Source organism: Cetorhinus maximus, unplaced genomic scaffold, assembly GCF_964194155.1.
Source record: "Cetorhinus maximus unplaced genomic scaffold, sCetMax3.hap1.1 HAP1_SCAFFOLD_1565, whole genome shotgun sequence".
NCBI lineage: Eukaryota > Metazoa > Chordata > Chondrichthyes > Lamniformes > Cetorhinidae > Cetorhinus > Cetorhinus maximus.
Window position 1 is genome coordinate 1 of NW_027597505.1, and position 17,748 is coordinate 17,748.

The 17,748-nt window shown below is 42.7% G+C and overlaps 3 non-coding genes across 3 annotated transcripts; 1 reads left to right on the forward strand and 2 right to left on the reverse strand.

Moving 5' to 3' along the window:
* Nucleotides 1-279: 279 nt before the first annotated feature.
* trnaf-gaa (transfer RNA phenylalanine (anticodon GAA)) lies at nt 280-352 on the reverse strand. Its single transcript has one exon. It is a non-coding gene; the product is annotated as a tRNA-Phe (tRNA).
* A 2,193-nt stretch (nt 353-2,545) lies between these two features.
* Nucleotides 2,546-2,627, forward strand: trnas-gcu (transfer RNA serine (anticodon GCU)). The gene has a single exon. It is a non-coding gene; the product is annotated as a tRNA-Ser (tRNA).
* A 5,213-nt stretch (nt 2,628-7,840) lies between these two features.
* Nucleotides 7,841-7,912, reverse strand: trnam-cau (transfer RNA methionine (anticodon CAU)). Its single transcript has one exon. It is a non-coding gene; the product is annotated as a tRNA-Met (tRNA).
* Nucleotides 7,913-17,748: the final 9,836 nt, after the last annotated feature.

Here is a 17,748-nt window from a genome sequence, read left to right on the forward strand (position 1 = left end):
CACCAATGCAATGCATCAACAGACGGATTTTCAGGAAATTAAAATCAGTCAATGACTGATCGAGGAACCAGAAGCTGGGAACATATGACCAGCGCTTTTTCATATGTTTTTTTCAAGAAAGGTTAAACCGAGCTTTATTCAAGTAAGGTGGACCAGCGGTCACAGAGCTCTCCGTGTGCGGTGGATGAGACCCCTACCCTCAGAAGCGGGACTAGGCCTTCCCAAAAACGGTCGGCGCCATCGGCTAGCGACGCTCAGGCGAAAGGATTTGCTATTTGCTGCCGAAACCCGGGATCGAACCAGGGACCTTTAGGTCTTCAGTCTAACGCTCTCCCAACTGAGCTATTTCGGCTGACAGAAATGCGTTCTTCGAGCCAGAATTGAACCAGAGAACTAAGGATGTTAGTTTTACAGGCACCTGCAGTCCTGCGCTTACATTAGAGAACATGATCGCATAATGACAAAGGACAGCCATCGCCTCATTTCAGTTCCCTCCAGTTTTCCAGTTTTTCGTGATAAAGAGGGGGTGCAAAGCCCAACGAAGCATCAGTTCATTGCCATAATCTCTCGGCCAATCGCTACACAGGGATTGTCCGACAAACAGCTTTCTTCATCCTTTGAGTGAATTGCTCCCTGACGTCACTATTAAATGGCTTCGCTCTAAGTTTAAGGTTATATACATTTGTTCTGCACTCCCCCGCCAGAGAAAATCGTTTCTCCGCATTAAAACCTATTAATCATCTCAATTACCTCAACCAGATAACGCCTACAGCTTCTCAACTCACGAGCTGGTGTCAGCTGTGGCTCAGTTCATAGCACCCTCGCCTTTGAATCAGAGGGTTGTGGGTTGTTGTCCCGCTCCCGGAAAACCAAGAACTGTGATTGTACTCGAAAGAAGTTGCAATCTGTGACTGTTGGTAACTTGAAAGAGTTTCTCAACTCACGAGTTTGTAAACGTCACAGCGGGAGCACATTTAACTGCATGCAGATCAGAAAAATGTGTGTTTCGCACTTGGTCATGGCTAGTTTTACACCAAATCTGTATCTGAATTAATGGAACCCGCTTGTGATAAACCCTGTCACCTTTCACTGTTTAGCTGATCAGTTTCATAGAGCCACGTATGTGATTTCCTCAGTTCCGCTTTTGTTCAAAGCCGGGGGAATGCATCAGAGATGTCAATTTTAAGCCAGCTCTATTCACTCCAAGTGAAATCAAGAAATGGCTGAAGGCACGGGTAACTGCAAAGGCTTTGGGCCCTGACACCATTCCTGCAGCAGCCCTGAAAACCTGTGCTCCAGAAATAGCCTCGCCCCTCACCAAGTTGTCCCAGTGCAGCTATAGGACTGGCATGTACCCGGCAATGTGGGAAATTGCTCAGATCTGTCTGATCCACAAAAAAACTGGAAAATTCAACCGGAAAAAAACCGCCCCATCAGTCTTCACTCGTTTATCAAGAAAGTGAGGGAAAATGTCTTCTACAGTGCGATCAAGCGGCAATAACCCGCTCACTGAAGCTCAGTTTGTTTTCTGCCAGGGTCACTCAGCTCCTGACCTCATTGGAGCCTTGGTCCAAACATGGAGAAAACAGCTGAACTTAAGACGCGAGGTGCAAGTGGTTGCACTTGAGTTCAAACAAGTATTTGACGTAATGTGGCATCAAGGAACCCCAGCAAAACTGAAGTCAATGGAAATAAGGCGGGAAACTCTCCACTATTTGGAGTCGTCCCCGGGGTTTCTAAAACATTCGAAAATATTTCCAGCCTGAGCTGTAATTCGCTTATGATTGATGCACTTTGTGTGACAATGAAATGATTCCTTGAGTGCATCTTGTTAAGAAGGTGGCTTGTTGGTCGCTTTGGGTTTTTCCTTTGAATTAATATGCCTGAGGTCCCGGGTTCAATTCCCGGACGAGCCCAACTTAATGCAGCATTTTCTTTCGCGCTCGAGGTGGTGGCAGTTCCGGAAATCAGGAGCAAGTTTGAACACCCAGGAAGTCATTGCAGGGAATGCATCACCTCAACACACGTGATATAAATGAATGCCAAGTTTAAAGAGCGTTTCTCCGTGCCATGAGACTCTGAATTTATTCTAATGCATCAAATGAGTGAACTGTCTATTTGTGGATTCACGAGGGAGGCTGATTGCACTCAGTTTCAATCTTGACTGAAAGGACAAGCAGAGCTGAGAACCCCAGTGTTTCATTTTAATTTACCACATTTTAGCTGTGTTCCGGTGCTTGCAGTGAGCTGGGAGGGGTTTCCTTTTGCTACCAAATGCTTGTATGTTCCGGTCTTTCCGCGGTGGATTTTCACACTGTGTAGAAACATGTTGGATGTTAGTTTGAAGCGTTGAAGTGATTCAAATCAGTCGGTTTACAACAGTCCCTGATCTGATGTGATGGGCATTCATTTTAATGACATAAACTACATTTCCATCTTTACACATCTGGCTGAATATTCAGGGCCTGTACCAAAGAGGATCATTTATTTCAACGGTTCATGGATGCAAAAAGTTTAGAAGGGGGTTTAATCGACTGTGTTTTGCAACGAGGTGGCCGAGAGGTTAAGGCGATGGACTGCTAATCCATTGAGTTTTGCACGCGTGGGTTCGAATCCCAGCTTCGTCGTTACTTTATCAACTGTTTTCGCCTTATTGCGGTGATTTTGCAGAAGCTCTGCCTGGAATCACTGATGTGATTCTCCAACCGAAGTTATGAGTCCAGCTTGCTTCGACTTTTCTTGTAAGATCTTGGATTCGATACTTTTGTTCACAATAACATGGGGCTACGACTTAGTGTCCATTTGACTTGATATTTCCGTCTCTCTCTAAGGGGAAACATTGGAGCGGTGGAAATATTCCGGGGACTTGGGTTCATTTCCCACCATAGTTGCTGATGGAAATTAAACTCAATAATTAAAACCTGCAATTAAACGATAGTCTCAGTGGTGGTTCACTGATGTCTTCCCTGGTGTGGCCTACATATGAGTTTGATTCCTAACTGCCGTTGAGAAAGCCACTGAGTTCAAGGACAATTTGGGATGTGTAACAAAGACTGGCCTTGCGAGCGCCGCTCACAGCCCCTGAAATAATGTTTTAAAAGGGTGAATGCGCACCTCACTGATTGGATCTTCCATCAGCCCCTGTAATGGACAGACGTGTTGAATAATAAAGCGCTTTGTGACGTCAAGAAAAAGATCAATTCAGAACATCTCAGTGAAACCGAGGCTCAAACCCACAACAAAAACAGAATTACCTGGAAAAACTCAGCAGGTCTGGCAGCATCGGCGAAGAGTTGACGTTTCGAGTCCTCATGACCCTTCAGCAGAAGGGTCTGTTAGTTCTGCTGAAGGGTCATGAGGACTCGAAACGTCAACTCTTTTCTTCTCCGCCGATGCTGCCAGACCCGCTGAGTTTTTCCAGGTAATTCTGTTTTTGTTTTGGATTTCCAGCATTGGCAGTAGTTTTTTGTTTTTAGCTCAAACCCACATCTGCGAACAGAAGGGAATCAGAATGTTGGCAGTTTTTACAGAGTGATATTGTTGAGCTGAATGTTCACACTGGAAGGCTGTAAAGTTCCTCATTGAAGGATGAGCCGCTGCTCCTCGAGCGAACCTTGAGCTTCATCGGAACATTTTGTGACTGGAGTCAAACTCAAAATGCTGTCTCAATGACATCTCAAATAAAGCTGTCGGCTGCTTGAAAACACAGCAGTTAAACTTTCTGCCTGATCATGAGAGCGACTGTGACATTTACAAAACAAAATCATTTGATAAAATAGTTCAAAAACCATCAAGATTGAAATCCTATGAGGAAAAGTCAAGTTATTATGAGAACTCTGCTGAGAAAGCTTCATTGGACAGCACAGAAATCAGGTGAAGAGTCTGAGTAAATCGACACCAGCGAACAAGTCAACATCAAAACTCAATCAACTCTTGTGAAGATCAGTGAGTAAAAGCTGAGTGCTCCGTGCACCATCAGCTCATCAAGTAGATGTATTGTCTGGATAAAGCGTTCTGTTTAGAACAGGATTTATTGACCTGAGTTGAGCAGGCACGTTATTGCAGAACAAATAAGTCACCTCTAGATTTTCCTTTGAAAACATAGAAACTAGGAGCAAACTTCTAGTTTGTTGATATATAGAATTGAAATAAACTGGAATTACAGTGCAAATGAATTGATATTCAAAATCAAACCTTACTTTCAGGTAAATTACGTGGAGCAATTAAATTACAAACAAGAACTCAAGTGACCTGTGAGCTCAAACACAGAGAGAGTAAATTTCAGAGTGAAGACTTAAAAAATTCAATTTTTTGCAAGTGAGGGTTAAGTTCAGAGGGGAAGGAGCTGCTGTGTAATTTTAACCGAGATACTGCAGCAAAAGTACAAGAGGGAAGGAGTGGAACTCTCTAAACAACGAGAAATTTAATTAAATAGACAATTCATTTCAGTGAAATGTTGGGACAGCTGAGAGCTGTTGCCTACACATCCTGTGCTCTGTGGGAATTCCAAATAAGTCTGATGATAATAGTCAGATTCATAATACATTACAGAACCAAGCAGAATACAGAAAGTGCAGAGGAGAGATGGGAAAAGGAAATTAGATCAGAAGAGAGAGCGTTTGAGAAAAGATTTGCAGGTAACAACCGAAAACACAGAAGATTTTTTACCAGCCTAAGGGCAGTCACTGAAAGGGGGGCTGATTTGTGTGGGGAGAGGGCATGGCTGATGTACTAAATGAGAACATACAAACAAACTAATTAGCAGCAGGAGTAGGTCACTCAGCCCCTCGAGCCTGCTCCGCCATTCAGTAAGACCCTGCCTGATCTGATTGTAACCTCAACCTCACATTCCTTCCTACCCCCAATAACCTTTCACCGCCCCCCCCACCTTGTTAATCAGGAATCTATCTAACTCTGCCTTTAAAATATTCAAAGACTCTGCTTCCACCAGCTTTTGAGGAAGAGAGCTCCAAAGACGCTCGACCCTCGGATAGAAAAGAAACTCTGTCTGAAATGAGCAACCCCTTATTTGTAAACAGTGACCCCTAGTTCCAGATTCTGCTACAAGAGGAAACGTGCTCTCCATCTCCACCCTGTCAAATCCCTCAGGATCTTAAAGGTTTGAATCTAGTTGCCTCTTACTCTCCTGAACTCCAGGCGATACAAGCCTAACCTGTTCAACCTCACCACATAAGACAACCGGCCCATCCCTGGTATTTGCCTCATAAACTTTGCAATAAACCTGTCATCACAAAACAAGCGGATGCTGCTAATGTCATTGGTGGGGAAATTGGATAGGATGAAAATAGATAAAGTGGAAGCTATCACAAGGCTGGCACTGCTCACAGCAGAAAAGCTGCTCGATCCGCATCGGATACACCTTGGATTACTGAGGGAATGAAGGGTGGAAATAGCGGAGACTCGAGCCACAATATTTCAATCCTTCCTGGATATGGGAGTGAAGCCAAACAACTGCAGATTGTTCATGTTACATCCGTGTTTAAAATGGAGAGGGATAAACCCAGTAACTACAGAGCAGTTAGTCTCATGCTGGTGGTGGGGAAACATTTAAAGACAATAATCCAGAACAAAATTCATTGTCACTCGGTAGAACATGAGTTGATAAATGATAACCAGCACAGATTGGTTAACAGAAAATCAGCACTGAAATACTTAATAAAGCTCTTTGATGACGTGTCAGAGAACATTGACCAGGGAAGTGAGGATGATGATGTATGTCTGGACTTCCAAAGGGATTTGAAAAAGTCCCACATAATGAACTTGGTAAAATTCCAGCAGCTGGGATTAAAGGGGCAGCGACAGCATGGATACAAAATAAAATAAGGGACAAAAAGTGTAAAGTAGTGGCGAGCTCTGAAGAAGAGTCATACGGACTCAAACATTAACTCTGTTCCTCTCTGCACAGATGCTGCCAGGGCTGCTGAGTTTTTATAGCATTTTCTGTTTTATTATAAATTTTAATAACTTCCAGCCTATATCTAGTTTGCTGATAACACTAGGTTAGGCGACATGGTTATTAGTGTATGTGGGAGCAGCAAGTTTCAAAGGGCCATTGACAGATTCAGTGAGTGAATAAAACTGTGGCCGGTGGTGGTCAACACTGGGAAGAATGAAGTCATCCACCTTGAACAAAAGAAAGATCCGAGAACTTCTTAAACAGTCAGAAACTTGGGACTATGCCAGAGGAGCTGAGAGTTAGAGCTGAGTGAGACCGGAGGGTGGAGAAAGAGTCTGCATAGATATGTAGATGTTCAAGTAAGTGGGGATAAAATGGAAGTACAATGTAGTAAAATGTCAGGTTGCCCACTTCTGCAAGAAGCATAGGAGAGAGGAATATTACTGAGATGCAGAGAGACTGCAGAATCCTGTGGTACAGAGGGATCCTTGTACAAGAATTACAAAAAATGTTTAGATGACATTGCAGAATGCTGCAGTACAGATGGATATGGGTGCCGCTGTATAAGAATCATTGAAAAAAAGTTATCATTTAGGTGCATCAAATACTTAGGAGGGCAGGTGGAATGTTGGTCTTAATTGCAAGGGGACTGGAATAGAAAAGCGGAGAAGCCTTGCTGCAGCTGTACAGGACATTGGCGAGACCACACCTAGAATAATGGGTGCTGATTTGGCCTGATTACTGAAGGATGGATATACTTGCATTGAAGACAGTTCCCGAGAAAGGTGACTGGGATATTCCCTTGGCTGAGGGGGTTTTCTAACGAGGAAGGGTTGATAAGGTTGGATCTAGACTCACCGGAATTTCGAATGACTTAACAATATGATAGTGAATGAGCATCTGGCAATGAGTGATTGCAATATGTTAGAGACAGACATTCAGTTCGAGCAGAAAGGTCGCATACATGCTGGTTATCATCTCAAGTAAGGCCAATAAGGATGGAATGCGCGGTAAACTGAGCACGTTAAATTCCCATCAGCTATTAACAGGTACAACAAGACAGGAAACAATCAGAGGCACTCAAATAATAATTTAGTGTAATCTGTACTGAAGGAATGAAACTTTTATGATAATTATGGTTAATTATTATGATTAATATTATTAATAACGGGGACGGAATTCCATAAATTAAACCAGTGATTAAGAAGGAATGACAATTTCTGTCCAGATAATGATGAACTGTGTATTTGGTGCGATGCTGTCTCCGCTATGCTGATGGTTTTGTCCTTCTCGGTGGTTCATGTCTCAGGGAGGACGCTGCTGTTCAAATAAAGATGGCGAATTACTGCAGGGTGTCCTATAGATCGGAAAACCTGCGGCTAAGTTCCCCTCCGAGTCACTCATCATCCTGACTTGTAAATATATCGCCGTTCCTTCACTGTCGCTGGGTCAAAATCCTGGAATTTCCTTCCTAACAGCACTGTGGGTGTACCTACACCACACGGAATGCAGCGGTTCAAGAAATCAGCCACCACCACCTTCTCAAGGGCAACTCGGGATGGGCAAAAAATTCCGGCCCAGTCAGCGAAGCCGACATCCCGTGAATTACCTTTAAAAATTATGACCTTCACGATGTTGTTTCCATCTAAGAGGATAGTTTTTTGTATTCGGATAATCATACAGTGATAGTGAAGAGGAGGTGGCCACTCCGGCCATTTGCGTCTGTGCCAGTTCTTTGGGGTCAATGGGCTGAGGGAATCGGCTCGGATGAGTTCACAGTATTTGCAGCTTGTGTCCCTCTGTGAATAAACACCATATCAGAGATTTGTTGAAGATTGCATTTTTGCAGGAAGCTGATGTAAATAACGGACATGCTTGTGGGTAACAGGAAATACTCCCTTTTGACATTAATGAGAATGTAAATAGCAGAGGATGGTTTCGATCCATCGACCTCTGGGTTATGGGCCCAGCACGCTCCCGCTGCGCCACTCTGCTGCTTAGTCTTTTAATGTCTACTGTTCCATTATGGTGTTAAAGTGTTTCACATGTTTAGAGTATATTTCCTGCTGTGGAATTATGCTCTCTGGTGTTGAGAAATGTTCTTTGTTGTTGTGTAAAATGCTTCCCTGCAGTACAAACGTGTTCCCGGTTGTATAAATATGATGGCCCAGCCAGCGAATCTCATATCCATTGAATTTAAAAAAAGTTCCGCTCTGTTGCACTTCTCAGCTCTGGCCAGTAGATGTCAGCACACTCAGAGAGCGACAGGACAGACAAGAACCGTTCACATTTTATTGGACGGCGAAGGGAGGTATTTGGAATTACTAACGGTGAAGATGACATTTCATAATATTTTGTCATACCAAGCAGAGGTTATAATGTTGTGCTGAAACCAACAGACCGTTGTTTTGTATTTGAGAGTGAGATACATTCTTCACTGCCCTTTTCTGGCCCATTTTGTGAATATGGGATTCAATATCTATGTCACTCACTGGTACTGTGTGAAACTGAGAGACATTCTGAAGCTGTCAGTCTTGGTTACTGTATGTGAGTGTGGAGACATTATCAGTGGAACTGCCAATATGTTTGGATTTATTCTGACAGTCACTCTCTTGGACAGTATATTTGTGTTATATTCCATTCCTATCTGTATCAGTATTTTCTGATACTGAGAGAGGTGGGTTACATTCTGAAACTGTCAGTGGAACTGTATGTGGAAGGATTTTGCTCTATCAGTCAGCTTCTGGAGCTGAAAGTGAGTGTTGGAGTCATTCTATGTCTCTCATTCTCTGGTACAATATATGTGTGTCATATTCAGACTGCATATTGTATTTTCTGGTATTGTATGAGTGTCTGGACACTTTTTGAGCCTGCCAGTAGAACTGCAGGTGTGCAAGTGTTTTGTTCTCAGTGTGAGATGTGGGATTCATTCTGCATTTGTCTGTCTCTGGTGCTGTCTGTCTATTGGGCAGTTTATCCGTGCCTGGTAACGTATAGGGTTTGTCCAGTAGTTCACCATGTCCAGTTTTCTGTGTGAATGTGGGGTGTATTTTATTGTTCTCAATCTTTGATGTTGCTTATGACTCTGGGATTAATTCTGGATTTGTACTCAATAGTTATCTCAGGCATGGTGTTGTAAATGATTCCCATCTTAATACCTGTCAGGAAGGAAACCTCTCATCCCAATCCTTACCCAATTTGGCTTATGTGTGATCTTAGAACCAATCACAATAATCAGGTTAACCCTGAGCTGCAGTCTACAATGTGAAATAAATGGCTTTGCCGACCACTCTTGAGATACCTATTAAATACAGATATGGAAGTAAAGTACCCTCACATACAGCTCCCAAGTCACATAGATAGAGTACGAATCCCACTTTCACACACAGTTCCAGTAACCGAGTGATATACAATTAATCCCACAGTAACTCTCTGCCCCAGATGTAGACACATATTAAATTACATTATTCCAAATTCCCATTCAGTACCAGATGCTGACAAATACAGAATGAACCCTGCACACACATACAGACACACACAAAGATAGTGACTGATACAGGATGTGACACAAATTCACATGCAGTACCAGGGAATAACAGTTAAATATTAAATCCCGCCATCAATTCCAGTACCGGAAAATAATGCACACAAAATGAATGTTACTGACATTCATTAACAGAGATTGTAAGATACGGAATGAATCCCATAGCCCTGTTCAGTTCCAGATACTGACAGATGCAGAATTAATTGCAACTACTCGCACTGAAAAACACAGTTAGATCCACATTCACATGGAATATAAAACACTGGCAGATGTTGAATGAATCTCAAGCTGACAGTCAGTACCAGATACTGATGGGAAAAAAAAATCACTCACTCTTATTCAGAGTGGGAGACTAATAGAAAAATAAAAGGATATTCATACTCAGATAGAGTACCAGAGACTGACTTGCAGAACCCGAACCACTCATACATCATACCAAAGAATGAAATACACCAAATAATTCACTCACTAAGGGGCAATATCATAGCAAACAAAATAAGGTCAGAGGCCTGACCTTCTGCCTAACTAGATTTTCCTGCCTACACCCCATATCCATTGATTCACTGAATAATCTGTCTGCATCATCCTTAAATATATTCATGGATGAAGCATCCATATTTCACTAGGACAGAGAAGTATTAATATTCACACGCTGAGAGTGCAGAATTTCTCCAAATTTCAGTCCAAAATGATTAACCCCTTATGCTGACATTGTGCCCACATGTTCTAGATTCAGGGGAATCGATAATGGAAAGTAGGGAAATGGTGGGTGAATTAAACAGGTATTTTGCTTCGTTCTTCACTGTAGAGGACACAAGTAACATCCCAGAAATAGCTGTAAATCAGGAAATGGAAGGGAGGGAGGAACTTGGGGAAAATTACAATCACCAGGGAAGTGGTATTGAGCAAATAGTTGGGGCTGCGGGCTGACAAATCCCCAGGTCCAGATGTGCTTCACCCGAAGGTCTAGAAAGAAGTGGTTAGTGAGATTGTTTATGCACTGGTTTTAATTTCCCAAACTTCCTTAGATTCAGGGAAGGTTCCATTAGATTTGAAAATAGCAAACATAACTCCTTCATTCAAAAAGGGAGGGACACAGAAAGCTGAAAACTATAGGCCAGTTAGCCTAACATCTGTCACAGGGAACATTTTAGAAGCTATTAAGGAAGTTATAGCAGGGCACTTAGAAAAATTCAAGGGTCAACATGGCTTTGTGAAAGGGACATCATGTCTAACCATTTTAATTGAGTTCTTTGAAGGAGTCACATGTGCTGTGGATGAAGGGGAACCAGTCCATGAACTGTACCTAGATTTCAAGAAGGTATTTGATGAAGTGCCACATCAAAGGTTATTGCATTAAATAAAAGCTCATGGTGAAGGGGGTAACATATTGGCATGGATAGAAGATTGGCTAGCTAACGGTGCAGAGAGTTGGCATAAATGGGTCTTTTTATGGTTGGCAGGATATGATGAGTGGTGTGCCACAGGGATCAGTGCTGGGACCCCAGCTTTTTACAATTTATATAAATGACCTGGATGAAGGGACCGGAGGAATGTTTGCTAAATTTGCTGATGAGACAAAGTTGGTAGAAAAGTAAATTGTGAAGAGGACATAAGGAGGCTACAAAGTGACATAGATAGATTTCGTGAGTGGGCAAAGATCTGGCAAATGGAGTATAAGGTCAGCAAATGTGAAATCTTTCCTTTTGGCCAGGAAGAATAAAAAATAAGCTTATTATCTAAATGGTGCGAGATTGCAGAGCTCTGAGATTCAGAGGGGTCTGGGTGTCCTGGTGCATGAATCACAAAAGGTGAGTATGCAGGTAGAGCAGGTAATTAGGAAAGCTAATACAATGTTATCATTTATTGAGAGGGAAATTGATTACAAAAGTAGGGAGGCTGTGCTTGAGTTGTACACGGCATTGCTGAGACCTCTTCAGAAGTATTGTATACAGTACTGGTCTCCTTATTTAAAGGGAAATGTACATATGTTAGAAGTAGTTCAGAGAGGGTTTACTAGACTAATACCAGGAAAGGGAGGGGTTGTCCTATGAGGAAAGGCAGGACAGGTTAGGCTTGTATCCACTGGAATTTAGAATAGTAAGAGGTGATTCAATTGAAACCTTTAAGGTCCTGAGGGGTATTGACAGGGTGGATGTGGAGAGGATGTTTCCTCTTGTGGGAAAATCTAGAACTACGGGTCACTGTTTAAAAATAAGGGGTCACTCATTTAAGACAGATATGAGGAGAATGTTTTCTCTCAGAGGGTTGAGAAGCTTTGGAACTGTCTTCCTCAAACGGCAGTGAAAGCAGGGTCTTTGAATATTTTTAAGACAGAGCTGGATAGTTTCTTGATTAACAAGGGGGTGAATGGTTATTGGGGAAGGCAGGAATGTGGGGTTGAGGTTACATTCAGATCAGCCATGAGCTTACTGAATGGCGGAGCAGGCTCGAGGGGCCGGGTGGCCGACTCCTGCTCCGAATTCATATGTATGTCCGTATTCCATAGCCAAGACAAACAACCTCTCAGTGTCTAACCTGTCAAGCTCCATTGTAATCCTGCACGTGTGGATGAGATCACTTCTACTTCCAATAACCAGAGAATATGAAAACAATTTACACTGCTTCTCATCATTGGACAAACGTCTCATCACAGCGACCAATTATGTTATGGCCTCCAATGTAAATATATCCTTCCTTAGATATGGAAACAAAAAACAGTGCCAAATGCTGCATGTGTGGTCTCAGCAAAGCCGTATGGAAGTGTAGTAAGTCTTCCTTACTGTTGTACTCCAATCCCCTTGTCATAAAGTCTAACATGCTAGTGCCTTCCACATTGATTTCTGGATGCTATCTTCCCATGATACATATACAAGTTCACTCAAATCTCTCTGAACATCAGGATTTACAATTTCACCTGGAGAACAACAGACTGTCAGACACAGAAATAATACAATGCTCACAGGCAGTAATGGAGACTGACAGTTTGAGAATGTTTCTCATAATGACAGTGTCACAGATTGGCAGATACAAAATGTATGCAATATTACCAAAGAGTGCCAAGGACTAACAGTCTGAAAATGACTGCCAGACTCTCACAGATCACGTTTCAGAGTGAAACAAATTCAATGTCATGCTGACATAGGCCAGGAGAGACGAGAAACTGATGTACAGAATTAATGTAATCCTGACACAGGACTGGCGAGTGATAATTAAATAACCAATCACACACTCAGGTAAAGCACCAGAGATGGACAAACCCAGTAAAGCCAGAGGGATAAACCCAGTAACTACAGACCAGTTAGTCTCATGCTGGTGGTGGGGAAAGGTTTAGAGACAATAATCCGGAACAAAATTCATTGTCACTTGGTAGAACATGGGTTGATAAATGACAGCCAGCACAGATTGGTTAACAGAAAATCATGACTGAAATACATAATGAAGTTATTTGATGAAGTTTCAGACAACATTGACCGGGGGAGCGAGGTTGATGAATTGTGTCCAGACTTGCAAAAGGCTTTGCAAAAATCCCACATCATAGATTTGTTAGTAAAATTCAAGCAGATGGGAATACAGGGGCAATGGCAGCATGGTTACAAAACTGAATAAGGGGAAGAAAGGATAAAGTGGTGGCGAGCGGTGTGTTTTTCAGGGTGGAGGGATACATACACAACTGATTCTCTGTCACGTCAGGCGGCTGTTCTATTCCCATTCCCTGAGCTCATTTACATTTTAATAACTTCCAGACTATATCCAAGTTTGCTGATGACACTAGGTTAGGTGACATGGTTAGAAGTGTAGGTGGGAGCAGCAAGTTTCAAAGCATCACTGACAGATTCAGTGAGTGAAAAAAACCGTGGCCGATGGTGTTCAAAATGAGATCATCCATCTTGGAGCAAAGATCAGAGAATTTCCTAAACATCAGAAACGTGGGACTGTGGAGGAGCCGAGAGTGAGAGTGAGAGCTGAGTGAAGCTGGAGGGTGGATAAAGAGCAGCGGCAGAGCAGCCCGAGAGCAGCAGTGAGAGAGAGAAGGAGAGAAGAGTGAGAGCGGTGGGGGGGGGATAAAGAGCTGTGAGGGAGGGGTTGGAGCAAACCGGCCATGGTTAAAATAAATAGTCAGAGCATGATAAATAGGAGCTGGAAAATTAAACATTACAATCAGGGTAAGTATAACAGTAAGTGTAAGTATAATAAGAGTATTAGTGCAGAGCAGGTCAAGAGGCATTTAATAAAATTAATAATTTAAACAAGTTACTAATTAGATTCTAAAAGAGGGAATAGGGGTTTATTTTCGATCATGGATGGGCAGCTGAGACCTGTTGTTTGCAGTTCCTGCCCCATGCAGGAGCCTCAGGACACTTCATGTGTCTTGGGGGCCACATGAGCAGGAAGTGTCTCTAGCTGCTTGAGCTCGAGCTCAGGATTTCCGAGCTTGAGGGGCAGCTGGAGTCATTGTGGAGAATCAGGGAGGATGACGTTTCCTGGATCGTACGTTCCAGGAGGTGAACACTCCAAACGGAAAGAGATGATTCAGGATAGTAGATGGGTGGACATCAAAAGAGTAGGAAGAGGCAGAATGTGCAGGAGTCTTCAGGTATGTGCCACTGTCAAACCGGTGCTCAGCATTGGAGACTGCTGGGAATGGTGACACCCTGAAGGAATGCAGTCCAGACCATGGCATCAATGGGCAAGAAACTGCACAGGAGGGAACTGCAAAGAGTAGAAATGTGGTCATTATTGGAGATTTCATAGTCAGGGGGACAGACAGCCATTTCTGTCACTGTCATTGAGAGTCCCACATGGTGTGCTGTCTCCTTGGTGCCAGGGTAAAGGACATCACGGAGAAGGTGCAGAACATTCTGCAGGCGGAAGGGAGTGAGCCAGAGGTTGTGGTACACGTCAGTATCAATGACACAGGGAGGACAGGTATTGAGGTCCCTCCGTCAGAATTCCAGCAGCGAGGGAGGTAGTTAAAAAGTAGGCCCTCAAAGGGAGTAATCTCGGGATTACAGCCAGTGCCACGTGCTAGTGAGGGTAGAAATGTAAAGATAGGGAACATCAATATGTGGCTTGAGGCTGGTGCAGGAGGGAGGGATTCAGATTCTTGGGATATTGGGACAAGTTCTGGGGCAGGAAACACCTAATCAAAAGGAACAAGTTGCACCTTAACAAGACTGGGACCAATGCCTTCATGGATAGGCTCACTCGAGTGGTTGGAGAGGGTTTGAATTAAATTGGCAGGGGGGTGTGGGCATCAGTATATCGAAGGAGAAAGGAGAAATAACTAGAGAAGGAAATAGGACCATATAAAATAGGAGTAGATGAAGAAGGATTCTAAGAGGAATACAGGGACAGGTTCAGAATGCATGTGTGTAATCGCACAAAGTGCGGTGAATAATGTCGCTGAGCTAGAAGCACAAATAGCCACGTGGGAAAATGATGTAGAGACAATGACGAAAATGGGGTTTAAAAATGCTGAGGACTGGTGCTGAATATTCACTGATACAAACTGTTCAGAAAATATAGAGAAGGGAAAAAAGGAAGTGGGTTAGCGGGATTAAGAAAATCACTGTAATATTGGGAAGAGACAATGTCCTTGACCGGAAATGGGCAGAATTCATTTGTTAGAGCTGAGAAATAGTCAGGAGATGATCAGACTCATGGGGATATTAAATCGGCCTCCAAATAGTGAGAGAGAGATAGAGGAGCAAATCTGCAGGTAAATCACAGAGGTGTCTAAGAACATAGGAAGATATGAATTAGGAGCAGGAGGAGGCCACTCGGCCCCACGAGCCTGCTCCACTATTCAATGAGATTATGGCTGATCTGATTGTAACCTCAACTCCACATTCGTGCCTACCCGTGATAAGATTTCACCTCCCCCCCACACCCTTGCCTATCGAGAACCTATCAACCTCTGCCTTAAAAATATTCGAAGACTCTGCTTCCAGCACCATTGAGGACGAGAGTCCAAAAGACTCAAGACCCTGTCAGAGAAAAAAAATTCTCATCTGTCTTAAATGGGCAACCCCTTATTTTTAACCAGCGACAAGAGCTGTAGAGTGGTGATATCCAGGGGTTTCTGAAATGTGTTCAGGAGACCTTCCTCGACCAGAATGTTCTCAGTCCAGTTAGGAAGGAGGAATTGCTGGATCTGGTGCTGGGGAATGAGGTGGGCCAAGGTTGGCCACGTGAACCAAGTGTCTGTGGGTGAACCCTTGGGTAAGAGTGATCATCGTATCACAAGCTTGAGGTGAGCAAGGAGCAATCAAAAGTAGAACTTCTAAATTGGAAGAGGACTAACTTCAATGTGAGGAGAGGGGGTTTAGCCAGAGTAAAATGGAACCAAAGACTGACAGGGACATCTGTAACAGAGCAATGAGTGATCTTTCAGGAGGAGATGTTTCAGGTACAGATTAGGTACATTCCAATGAGGGGGGAAAGGGAGGGTAACCAAAGCCAGAGCTCCTTCGATGAAGAAGAAAATAGAAAATATGATGAAACAATGAAAAGACTATATGATGCATGTCAGGTGAATTCTTCAACGAGATCTTGGTGACTTTTATTGTACAAGAGTGTGGAATTAACTCTCTATCTGTCTATCTTTGATATTGTATGTGAATCTAGAATGAACTAATTCCAAGTATCTGTCAATCTGTACATGAGTGCACAATTACCTCTCTATCGTCAGTCTCTGTTACTGTGTTTCTGGGTGGAATTACCTCTCTGTCCATCTTGTTAGTGTATGTGAGGGTGGAATTAATTCTGTCTCTGTTACTCTCTATGACTGTTTGTGAGTGGGGCAGTAATTCTCTGTTTATCTCTATTATTGCATGTGAGAGTGGAATTAACTGTCAGTCTTTGTTACTGTATATGAGGGCAGCATTATCTCTTCCTCAGTCTCTATTGCCGTAACTGAATATGGAATTAACTCTCTCTCAGTTTCTGTGACTGTACATGAGTGCACAATTAATGCTACATTAGTCTCCATTACTTTATATGTGTGTGGAATTATTTCTCTATCTGTTGGTCTCTGTTACTGTATGACAGCCTGGAATTAACACTCAATCGTTTTGTCTCCATTACTGTGTGTCAGTGTGGCACAAACATTGTCAATCTGTTACTGTGTGTGAGTGCAGGATTAATACTCTATCAATCAATGTTACACTACGTGTGTGTGGAAATCACTCTCTGTCAATCTATAATAATGTGTGTGTAATTAACTCTCTGTCTGTCAGTCTCTGTTACTCTCTGGCAGTGAGTCAATTTCAGGTTAGCAAACTGTAACCAGTAGAGTGTCACAGGGATCAGTGCTGGGTTCTCAGCTATTTACAATCTATATTAATGACTCAGATGAGGGGGGAGAGCATCACCAAATTTTCAGACAATACATAAATAGGTGGAAAAGCAGATTGTGAGGGGGACACAACGAGTCTGCAAGAGGATATAGAAAGGTTAAATCAGTGGGCAAACATTTGGCAGATGAAATACAATGTGGGAAAATTTGATGGGAATAATAGAAAAACAACACATTATTCAAATGATATATATATTAATGGCCTAGACTGTGGTGTGCAAGGCATGATTTCAAAATTTGCAGATGATACGAAGATTGGAAATATTGTCAACTGTGATTGGGATAGTCTTGAACTTCAAAAGGACATAGACAAGTTGTCGGATTGGGCAGGCAAGTGGCAGCTGAAGTTCAATGCAGAGAAATGTCAGGTGATTCATTTTAGTAGGAAAAATATAATAAGACAGTATTAAATAAAGGGAGACCATCTAAAGGAGGTGCAGGAACAGAGGGACCGCATTGTATATGTACATATGTCATTGAAGATGGTGGGGCATGTTGAGGGAGCAGGTAATAAAGCATATAGTAAGTTAGGCTTTATTAATAGGGGCACTGAGTACAAGATTCCGTGATTCTGTGAAGAGTAAGGAGGTCATGTTGAACTTTTATAAGTCTCTTTTTAGGCTTCATCTGGAGTACTGTGTCCAGTTCTGGGTGTCATACTTAAGGAAGGATGTTAAGGCATTGGAGGGAGTACACAGAGGATTCACAAGAATGATTCCAAGATAAAGAACTGTAGCTATGGGGATCGATTGGAGAGGTTGGGGCTGTTTTCCCTGGAGAAAAGGAGGCTAAAAGGAGACTTGAGGGATGTAATCAAGATCCTGAGGAGTAGGGACAGAGTAAATAAATGACAAATTGTTCCCACTCAATAGAACATCAAGAACCAGAAGGCACAGACTCAAATTAATTGGCAAAAGGAGTAAATGG